The sequence below is a fragment of the Parasteatoda tepidariorum genome, chromosome 10, assembly GCF_043381705.1.
Source record: "Parasteatoda tepidariorum isolate YZ-2023 chromosome 10, CAS_Ptep_4.0, whole genome shotgun sequence".
Lineage (NCBI taxonomy): Eukaryota > Metazoa > Arthropoda > Arachnida > Araneae > Theridiidae > Parasteatoda > Parasteatoda tepidariorum.
In genome coordinates this window covers 20,989,681-21,000,508 of record NC_092213.1, presented here as the reverse complement: position 1 = coordinate 21,000,508, position 10,828 = coordinate 20,989,681, and positions in this window count along the sequence as shown.

Genomic DNA, 10,828 nt, shown 5'->3' with positions numbered 1-10,828 from the left:
ATGTGTGTTAGAGTGTATTAAAAGTTAGATTTTAATGAAATGTAAGTTTTTAATCACGTAGTTTCAATTTTGTCTTTGATAGTAAATTTTAAATTAAAAGACAATTAAAGAACTTGAAGGAACCACTTCCTAATATCCGAATATATTAAGATCTTAAATTGTTTTCGAATAATATGTATTTTTATTTGCCCACTTTCTTGGTTATTTTTTTGATTCATTAAAATCAAAAACTATTTTCCTCTTTTTTGGGGCATTTAATAACTAAAATTTTTATTTACAACAAAAAATTAACGCATATAACAAAGAGAAATAAAAAAAACATTGAGATTTTTATTTATATTTAGCATGAAATGATGAAATCGAAAGTTATTCAGAATAATTGAATTTTTTATTTTGCTGAATATTCTATCCGCATAATGGTATTTTATTATGTATAAGAATTAGATTATTCTTATTAACGTTTTGTATTTATAATTACTGAAATATATCTTTTTGTGAAGAGAACATAGAACTTCTTTTTCTCAAATGTAAAAATACCTATGATTTCAAAATAGAAATTTAAATGCAACTAAAAATATCAGCTCTTATGTGTTCAATAAAAAATAAAAGCTGAAACGCTCAACTTTCATCTCTTGAACATTGATTGAAAATGTTTGCTCCCTCGGAAATGAGCTTTGAAACTTTTTTATATCTCATTAATCACTGCACTCGTAACAAATTGCATCAAAGTTAATCTAAAAGTAATTTATTTTGATTTTTTACCTTCATGTTTGAAGTGAAGATTCGTGTAAAGGTAAATAAAGAAAAAATTTTCGCAGCTTACCTGATACACTGGATGAAGTTTCTGAAAGTTAGTTAAGTGTAAATTATCGTTATATCCGTGTTTGCCCCGAAGATATAGTCGGATTCACGTTAAAACCTGTCTGCTGATGTATTAACTAAGAATTTAATGTTACCCGATAAAGTAACTTAACTGATTTCTTAACTGTCACATTTATGAAGTCAAAGTTAGAAAATTCTTTTAAGGAAGGAAACAAAAAATTAGTTTTAACATATAGAAATATTTTGGGACTAAATATTTCTAGATAAAATACCAAGTATTAAAAATGTGATGAGCATATTACAAACCAATGACAAGCCGTTTGTTTTTCTGTTCATATTAGAAATTTATCTTATATTAGACGTTTGTTTTTCTGTTCATATTAGAGATTTATCTTATATTATCATCTCTATTAAAAATCTCTCATATTATCTTATCTCTATTAAAAATCTCTCATCAGTAAAGTTATCATTATGCCCGTGTTTGCTTGGAAAATATAAAATTGGATTCACTTTAAGACTTGTGTGTATTAGACTACGAGTTTTGCGTTAACTGGTTAAGTAATTTTGCTGATTTAACTGTCACCCGTAAAAAATCCAAAATGATAATATTTCGCAAAGGAAAAAAGAATAATAATTCTGGCTGTGTCTTTGAAATATCTTGTGGATAAATATTTTTAGAGCTGAATATTTAATATTCAAAAGCCGAAATAAAAATGTTTATTTTAGAAGTTTAATTAAATCGAAATTGTTATAATATATTTAAAAAGCACTAGCTGAATACCCGTTTTCAGAAAAGGGTGAAAAAAAATCAATAAGCAATGACTGAACAGCACTAAGAAATCATGCACAAAATTGAAAGTCATATACCAATAGAATTAATAAAACAAAAACGATTCAATTTTTTTATTTAATGGGATGTTTATAGCTTCTCAGTGATGTCACGTTATTAGATTAATCAAAACATGTTTTTAGAAGTTAATCCCATCAAAATAAATATTAACTGATTTCCTGTGGCATGAAGCTGTTACTCGAGGTCAACTCATGAATTTATCACAATCATGCAATTTTTTCAGTTGCGTACGCTCTCAGAAATGAAACTATCACTTTTGACCGTTCAACAATCCTTGAGCTGTATTTCGCTTATTTTGAGTATCATTTCGTCGCGAAACCATGATGAAATGCTAACTCTCAAATAAATGAAAATGTTTCCTCAACTCGAAACCTCATCGTAGTGCGCTGTGAGAGATTGTTAACTAGAACAACGAAATTAGAATGAAGACTAGGCGTGTGGTTCAAATCAATAAAGTTTTTATTTTTTGAAAAAAATGACGAAATAACTCTCCAATTTTGACGAAATTCGTTTCTTTAAAGAAGTGACGATAGTTATTTCATCAACTTGACGATTTTTTCTGTTCGCAGTATATACTAGGAAACGGTTTCGTCAAAAGCGATTAAAGTTTCATGATATTTGAGAGCCCATTTTTTCAATGTAGCTCTTTCGAGAGACCTTAAAAAACCTCTTTCCATTGGCTGCTTTTTTCTTCTAAAATAAGTAAACACTTATTTTGGTTTCCTTTTTTAATTAAAATGTACGACTAAGAAGCAAAGTGTACGTTTAAATTTTAAAGGAAGGTACGAGTAGTCTTTATGCACCTCTCAAAATGATTAGATCCTCGTGTCAAAACTTTTTCTAATATCTATATAGATTTATATTAAATTAAGTGAAAGTTTGCTTCTAACGGCATATTTTAAGCTTTGTTTTTACTAAAGTAACTTAATATGTTTGACTGCAATTTTTATTAAAATTTGAAACTCAGAAAGAGAGTCTAAAATATTATTTTAATGATTGATTTTACTGCAGATTAAAAGTTCGTGATGCTAAATTTAGAGATAAATATAGAATATATTTTTTTAAAAATTATAATTTGCGTGGTGGGATTTTTTAAATTGGTTTACCAAGCATCCATTCATTTCACATAACGTTTGTAATTGAAGAAAATATTTATTTCAGATTTAACATTTTACAAAAAATTTACAATTCAGAAAGACATTTTAAGTCATTATTTTAATAAGTGACGTGGATAAAATAAATTTACTAAAATGAATAAGTTCAGCAGTGATACTAGAATTCATCAAGGGTCCTTTGTATAAATTTATACGAAGCTACGTTTTCACGCTTGGCACTAATTTTTACGGCACTAATTTTTGCCTGAACTTATACTCAAAATTTACAATCCACAAAGAGATTTTAAACTATTGTTTTAATTATTAGCATGAATACAGAATATTTATGTCAAAAAATTAAAAGTTCAGATTTTAATACTTTTTTAATATGTTAACTAAATGCCCTTCCCCTCATTTCGTATATTAAGTCACATTTTCACTAAAGGAAACTTAGTTTTGATGGCCTCATTTATTTAAATTTTCAATCTAAATGAGACATCAAGTTATTATTTTAATGACACGGATTGATATCTGTGTAGAAAAGTTCAAATCTTCCATTGAAAAACTTTTAAGTTGCTTTGCCATCATATAATTTCATTGAATTTTCTTTTCACTGAAGAAAAATACTAAAGAGTAATTTAAAAAAATATTCAAGTAAAAAAATTTAAATTTCAATGCAGCATTTGTTTTAATCAGATTACAAAATGTACATTGCATTAATTCGTATAAAGACCCTTTTTTACTAATGAAAATATTTATTTTTGACTGGTCTTTTACTTTAAATTTACAATTAAGCAAAATAATTAGTAATAATTAGTAATTTAAGTAATAATTATAGGATAAAATAATTTTAAATCTTCTGATGAAAATTTAAATACCCTGTTTTTTTAATTTTAAATATTGATAAGTAAAATATGTTGAAGTATAGAAAAATATTTATCATTAAAAATTTAAATTTCTTAAGTCAAATTTTGCATTAGATCATTTATGAAAACTTATCCAGTGTATTAGTGTATATAATCTAAACATTTTTTCGAAAGTAAACGCGTATTTTTGATTGATTAAAAATGTAATATTGCTTTATTATATTTGTAAAGCGCAAGGCTGGAAACTCTTCATACGTTGAAGTGAATGGATGAAATATTGTGGTGTCATCGCAGAGACTCGAACCCCCGTTCCGTTGGTTATGAGATTGACAGAATAGCCCTCTCGTCTATGACATGTATATGTTACGGTGAAACACTGAAATCTGAAGAATGTCGACATTCACCGGTGAATGTCAACATTCACGCAGTCGCTTTGGTGAATGTCCGAAATATTTATTACATTCGATTTGATATGAATTTATTCGTAGATATAATTACATTTATTCGATATTTTAATACTTAACTGACGATAGATCAGAAGAAACATCAGTGTTTGGAGTATCGGGCCATACATTTACATTTGCCCGGAATACATTTGCTCGGTATACCCTACACTGATGGTTTTTTTAAGGTTAAGTGGCACTGCCCGGTATACATTTGTCCGGTATGCCCTACACTGATGTTTTTTTAAGGTTAAGTGCCACTGCCCGGTATACATTTGCCCGGTATACCCTACACTGATGTTTTTTAAGGTCAAGTACCATTGCCCGGTATATATTTTCCCGATACTCCAAACACTGATGTTTCTTCTAATATCGTCAATAAGTATTAAATTATAGAATAAATATAAATATATCAAATAAATATAATAATATCAACGAATAAATTAATATAAAATTGGATATAACAAATATTTCGGACATTCACCAAAGCGACTATGTGATTGTTGACATGCACCGGTGAGGGTCCGAATGTACAAGAATGTAATGAAATATTCGAAGTTTCACCGACGTATTTGGTGTTCGTCGACATTCACCTGTGAAAGTCAACAACCACCGATTTCGGTCATTCGCCGTAACATATACATCAGCAAGGAACTAATTAGCTTTATTAGGTTGCTTTAGTTGGTGCTTTAAAATTCTGGCTGTTTAACCACAACAGGTGAAAGCAATTAATGAACGATTTTCTCACAGTTAACAGTGCGGTTACTCTCTTATTTACGGTTATTTGACTGTTTTGTTTGAATATGGTAAAATAACAATGAAAGAAATTTTTATTTAACCAAGTTTTTCGATAATTACTTTTTCAAGCACTTTTTTTAATTGCAGAACAATAAGTAAGTTTTGCTATTTTCCAGTATTATAAGTAATAATTTGTTAAAAATGCTTATGAATGAATATATAAATTATTCTTGAAATGTATAACTGATATTACACTGAATAATAGTTTTTATGAGCATAATTATCCACGTTATTTTTCAATTAATTTTTCTTAATTACATTAGTTATTTTTTAAACAAAAACTGAATAAATCAGTAAATAAAGAATATTGAACAGTAAACAAAATTTATTTTCGTCTTGCAATATAATTTTCATATTTTATTTAAGAAATTAATTAAGAATAAGAATATTTTCTTTCATGAAAAAAACAATTCGTTGAATTTAACTGTTGCAACTTATTAATATTATTTTCAAAATTATCATTTAACTGATTTGTAATACTTTTCTTTTAATAATACTTTATGAAATAATATCGAAAAATTAGGGAAAGTAAATTATTTTTTCAGTTTTCTTTTATTTATTTAAGTATTAAAAGTGTTTTCTTTACAAATCCTTTTAAAATATAAATGTAAATAGCCTAAATTAATATGAATTAATTTTATTTCCTTATTAACTTTTAATTTATTCAAAAATTTGACGGCATTAAAGGAAGGAACTTTAGGATATAATAAAATGAGATATTATAGGTAATAAAATTAAAATTTCAATAAAGGCTTTCATATCTTTTTTAAACGTATTAAATTGTTATTAAGTTAACTTACGATTTAAGTGAATTATTTTCAGTGTATTAAAGTATAAGTTGTAAACTATTTTAAATTTTCTTTTATGATTGTAAGACTATTAATTAAAAACAATATTAAAACAAACAAAAAGTTTTTTATTCAAAATTTTAAAAATGTGTGCGAGATCGATGACATAGAAATAGATATATTTTTATCATCATTCTATCACAGATATTAACTTTTCAAATAATGTGGACATTTAAAAAGCGTGGACATTTAAACATTTAAAAAATTATTAAGTAAGACGTCCTCTAGTCTTCTAAGTTTTTAGGCTAGTGTTTGTAAAAGCAAATTTTTAAACTTAATTCTTATCTCTTTTAATAAGTCCTTATACAGTCAAAATTATATAAAAACTATTTCTTTATTGTTTTAAAAGACAATTAAATGACAAGAGAAAAAAATTTGTTACAGTTTTTACACCGTTCAGTTCACTGTAATTTTCACAAAAATATTTAGTACATCTTTCTTTAATTTTAGCAAAAAATAACGAAATATTAATAAAATACTTTTTTAGTTAAACCTGAAATGAAATTCATAAAATTTATGAGTCTGTTTTTAATCTTGGTAAATTGAGGCTCTAAATTTGAAATTCAATTTACTTTATTTTTTATAAATTATCTCTTTCCGACTTTTAGTGGCATTCTAGAACGATACCGATTTATTTTAAAGAGCGAAAAAAATTGTTTTAATTTATTTCATTGGTTTTATTCTATTAATCAAACTTAGTTTTAAATGGGTTTATTAAAAGAAACATAATACTAAATTATTTAAAGAAACATAATACTAAATTATTTAAATAATTTATCTTTAACAGATACTGCGTACTTTTATTAAACTTCAATAAAAAATTAAAATCAAAATAGTTTTAGGAAAAAATGTGTATTGTTTTAGAAAATATAAGGTGTTCCAACCATGCGTTACTTCGTCCACAGCAGAAAATTCTGTCCCATCCATTTTCATTAAGTCTGCAAACAAAATTCAAGAGTACATTATTGAAGAACAACAAAGCACACGTTTTAAAGTCCTTTTGTGCCACGATAGGCTCTAGTTTTTGCATTTATCTATATCTATTTTGGTGTCAGAAAAAACATTATTCACAACAGTTTTACCTTTACAGTCCTGATTACTTCATCATGATGAATACCTAGCCAAATGATGGTAGAGTTTCCATTCACACTGAGAACAAAAGCATGGACAGAATATCCAGATTATGGTTAAACTTACCGTGTTTCTGACTCAATGGGAGCACCTAAGAGCTCAGTAATTTTCACCGAAGCACTTTTGGTTTAATTTACCATAAAACATAGTGTTATAATTTGTGATAAAATTTGACAAATGTTGCAAAATTCGATACTTTTGTATGAAAGTATGTTATGAAAGCCATTTATTCGGTAAAATTTAATGCTCAGTTTTATATTTTTGGCTAAATGTTTGGTAAAAAGAATTATAATTTTTAAAATCTGAATTTCCAGCAAACCGTTATTATATGAATAGAAAAAAAATATTAAATGAATAGTTTATAAATACCATGCATTTTTGTTTCATTACCTGGTTTATGTTGTTTTTTACTAGAAATGTCATTACCATGCAGTAAAGTAATTTTACTAAAATCTTTTTCTCCACGTAATATCCCAGAGTTATAGTTACCATGTCGTAACAAATGAACAAAAAAAAACATAAAATTTTTTGCTATGTATTATGCTTTTTATACTATCAACTAAAATTAATATATTAGTAAATTAGACATTATTTTATCAGTAAATGAAAATAGTTCAATGAAATAAAGTTTAAGAAAGACTAATTTGCTCTGAGGAGAAAGTATGATGAAAAATATCAGAATATGGCAAAACTTTACCATGTTTCCGACTGTATGGAAAGACCAAAAAGCTTATTAATTTTTACCGATGAGCTTTGACAATTATTTAGGTAAAATTAGCAAGTAAAATACGTTTTATACAATACATGATCAAATTTGGTTAACGGGGTAAAATTTGATAATTTTATCAGGATAACTTAGAGCATGGCATAAAAACTATTTATTCAGATAAATTTATATACTAATTTGCATTTTTTACTAAATGCTAGATAATAAAATCTATAATTATAAAACCAGAATTTCCGGTAAACTTTTAACAAATGAACGGAAAAATTACCGAGTAAATAAACAGGTAAATAAATGGCATAAAAACGAATGATGTACCTTGGCTTTATTAATCTGAAAAATGTTCTTTTTTTCCTCTTTTTTTAAAAAGTTGGAAATGTCATTATTATAACGAACGATTATTTCTTCAAAATTTTTTTCTCCGGGCAAGATTGACCTTATCGCTATTTTTAGTTGCTACAAATGTGAATAATATTATGGTTCAGGAGGATTTTAAATTTCTAATAACCGCATTTTGGTTGATCTTCTTTTTATTGAGTGGTGTACTCTTTTGTATTCGTACATTTGATTACTTTTTTTATTGCTAATTCACTTGTCTTTAACATACTCATGAGAAGTGACAAAAATAAAGGTTTTCCTAATTGATTTTAGAGTTTTAGACATAAAATGTGACTTTTCATTTTCAATACCATAATAATTACATCATTATAGTTTCTACGGATCATGCAACAGTGAAAACGTAATTTTATGATCCAATATTTTGAAGTTTTATTTCTCTTCACCATGCTTATACTTTCAAAAATGCAAGATATTTTATAAATGTATAAAAATATAACATTCATTTTTCTATAATCCAACATTTTCTATAAATAACAAAGTAGAAGAGTCAAAAACTCTGTTTAAAATGCTGAAAACGTCCTGAAAAATTTTATTTATTCAGCGACTGGAATGCTACAGTCTTAAAATCTTTTCTTTTATTGCGATTATGTGGGCTTTTTCAGAGAAATCTTGAGTTCTACAAGGCAGAAAAATTTCTTTTCTTTTTTTGTCAATAAAAAAAGCAGTGTTGTATCATATATCGTTCTTGAAGATATAACATATGTCCTTTTTTTCAATATAAATCCTGTCTCTTTCAAAATAATTTAATATTTTTGTTACACAGTTTGAATTTTTAGCGTGCAGATGAAAACATTTGAAGTTTCTCTTCTATGTTAAGTTCCAAAAAAACAAATAAGATTTGTAATGTGGCACATGCATCAAAATTTAAATTTACATTACTTGCGTAATTTAAATTTATTTTTGATTTAATTTCCGTCTAATGGAACATAGATTTATCCTATGAACAGTGCGCTAAAAAAAGAACTATAGAACATCTGAATAACTCTTGATCTAATGATTGGATCTTCACATTTTAGGACTCAATCTGAATTGTTTGAGGAGCTGACCTCAAATATGCTAATTAATTAGTGCAGACGATAATTTATGTTAAGAAATCAGACACAAAAACATATTTTCTTTAAATAGGAGCATATCTTTTTTTTTTCTTTTTTTGACAGATTCGGATTTCTGTCCCCCCCCCCCAAACATAGGGGTTAGTCGCAAGATATATGGTTACCATAGTTTGGTCAGAAGAGCGATCCACACACCCCTTAATGTTAATTTTAATTTTCGTGAATTTCGTCCTATTTCAAGAATTTTTTTTATCCAAAATGTAAAATTTTTGGACACAACTATAAAATTTGTTTATCAACAGAAAATTCCATGCAAAAAATAAATTTTAGTAAATATTTTTTTATTTTATTTAATAATATTCGAGAACAAGTTGAGTTGTACGGTATGTAATTTTGTACATTACTTTAAGGCCTGTCAACTTTCATGCAAAACACAAAATTTGATGTTGCGATCTATGCGTAATTTAGAGCTTCATATTCAAACAATTCCGGGTCACAAATTGGGGAAAGAAAGGAAATTTTTATGTGCTGAACAGAATGAAGAAAATATTGTGGTGTCTACGTTGGGATTTGAACACCCACTCGGTGTGTCATGAAATTGAGAGATTAGCCTTTTCTGCTGTAATATTTACCCTGTTTCTAGAAAATAAGTGGCTTCATTAGGTGAGCCTAGTTGGTGTAATAAAAGTCTGGTTGCTTAACCGTAATAATAAACAGATTTTTTCACGGTTAACAATTTGAATACCATCTTATTAAGGGTTTATTTGACTGTTTTGCTTGAATATGGAAAAATATCAATTAAATAAATTGTTATTCAACCATTTTTATTCATTTACCACTTGTTATGTTATTGTTATTTTAAACTTAAGTCTTAATGAACAACGAAATGGGGGAAATTACTTTCCTCCAAAAGTAGTGTAAGGACACATTCCTGTAGTATTGTGATTCAAAGCACTGTCCTTGATGTTTAATAACAAAAAAAAATTACCCCTGAGCCTCGATGGTTCAGGAGATAAAGTGTTCGCCTTCCAATGAGGCGAACCGGGTTCGAATCCCAGTCAATACGAATTCCGCATCCGGCTTGCACCGACCACAGTGCTGACGGGAAATATCCTCAGTGGTCGACGGAATATGCGTTAGAGCCCCCTTGCCGTCAGGGTAACCGTGGGAGGTTCTCGTGGTCTTCCCCATCATACAACGCAAATGCGGGTTAGCTCCATCAAAAAGTCCTCCACGAAGGAAAATTTCTCCCAATACTCGATCCAGGAGTTCCCTTGTCTTCTGGATTGGGTTCAAAATTACAAGGCTACGGAGTTGAACAGTCGTTAACCCATAAAATTGGGTCCGCTGTTCAACGACAGTTTAAAGAAAGAAAAAAAAAGAAACATTGCCCCTGACCCGTGGTGTCTTTGGGGATAGAGAGTTTGCCTTTCATTGAGGTTCAACTAGCTTTGAATCAATATGAAATCAGCACCCTGCTCGCACCGACCGCAGTGCTGACGTAAAATATCCTCAGTGGTAGACAGATCATGGGTTAGAGTTTCCTCGCCTTCAGACTAACTGTGGGGAATTTTCGTATTTTTCTTCTCCATGCAGCGCGAATTCGGGTTAGTTAAATCAAAAAGTCCACGACGAAGCCAAATTTCTCCTAACACTTGATCCAGGAGTACCTTTGTCTTCTGGATTGGTTGCAAAATTGCAAGGCTACGGACTTGACTATTGGTAATCGTAAACCCTAAATTGGGTCCTCTGTTCAACTACGGTTATAAGTAGTATGAGTAGTTGTTGTTTAGTGGTATAT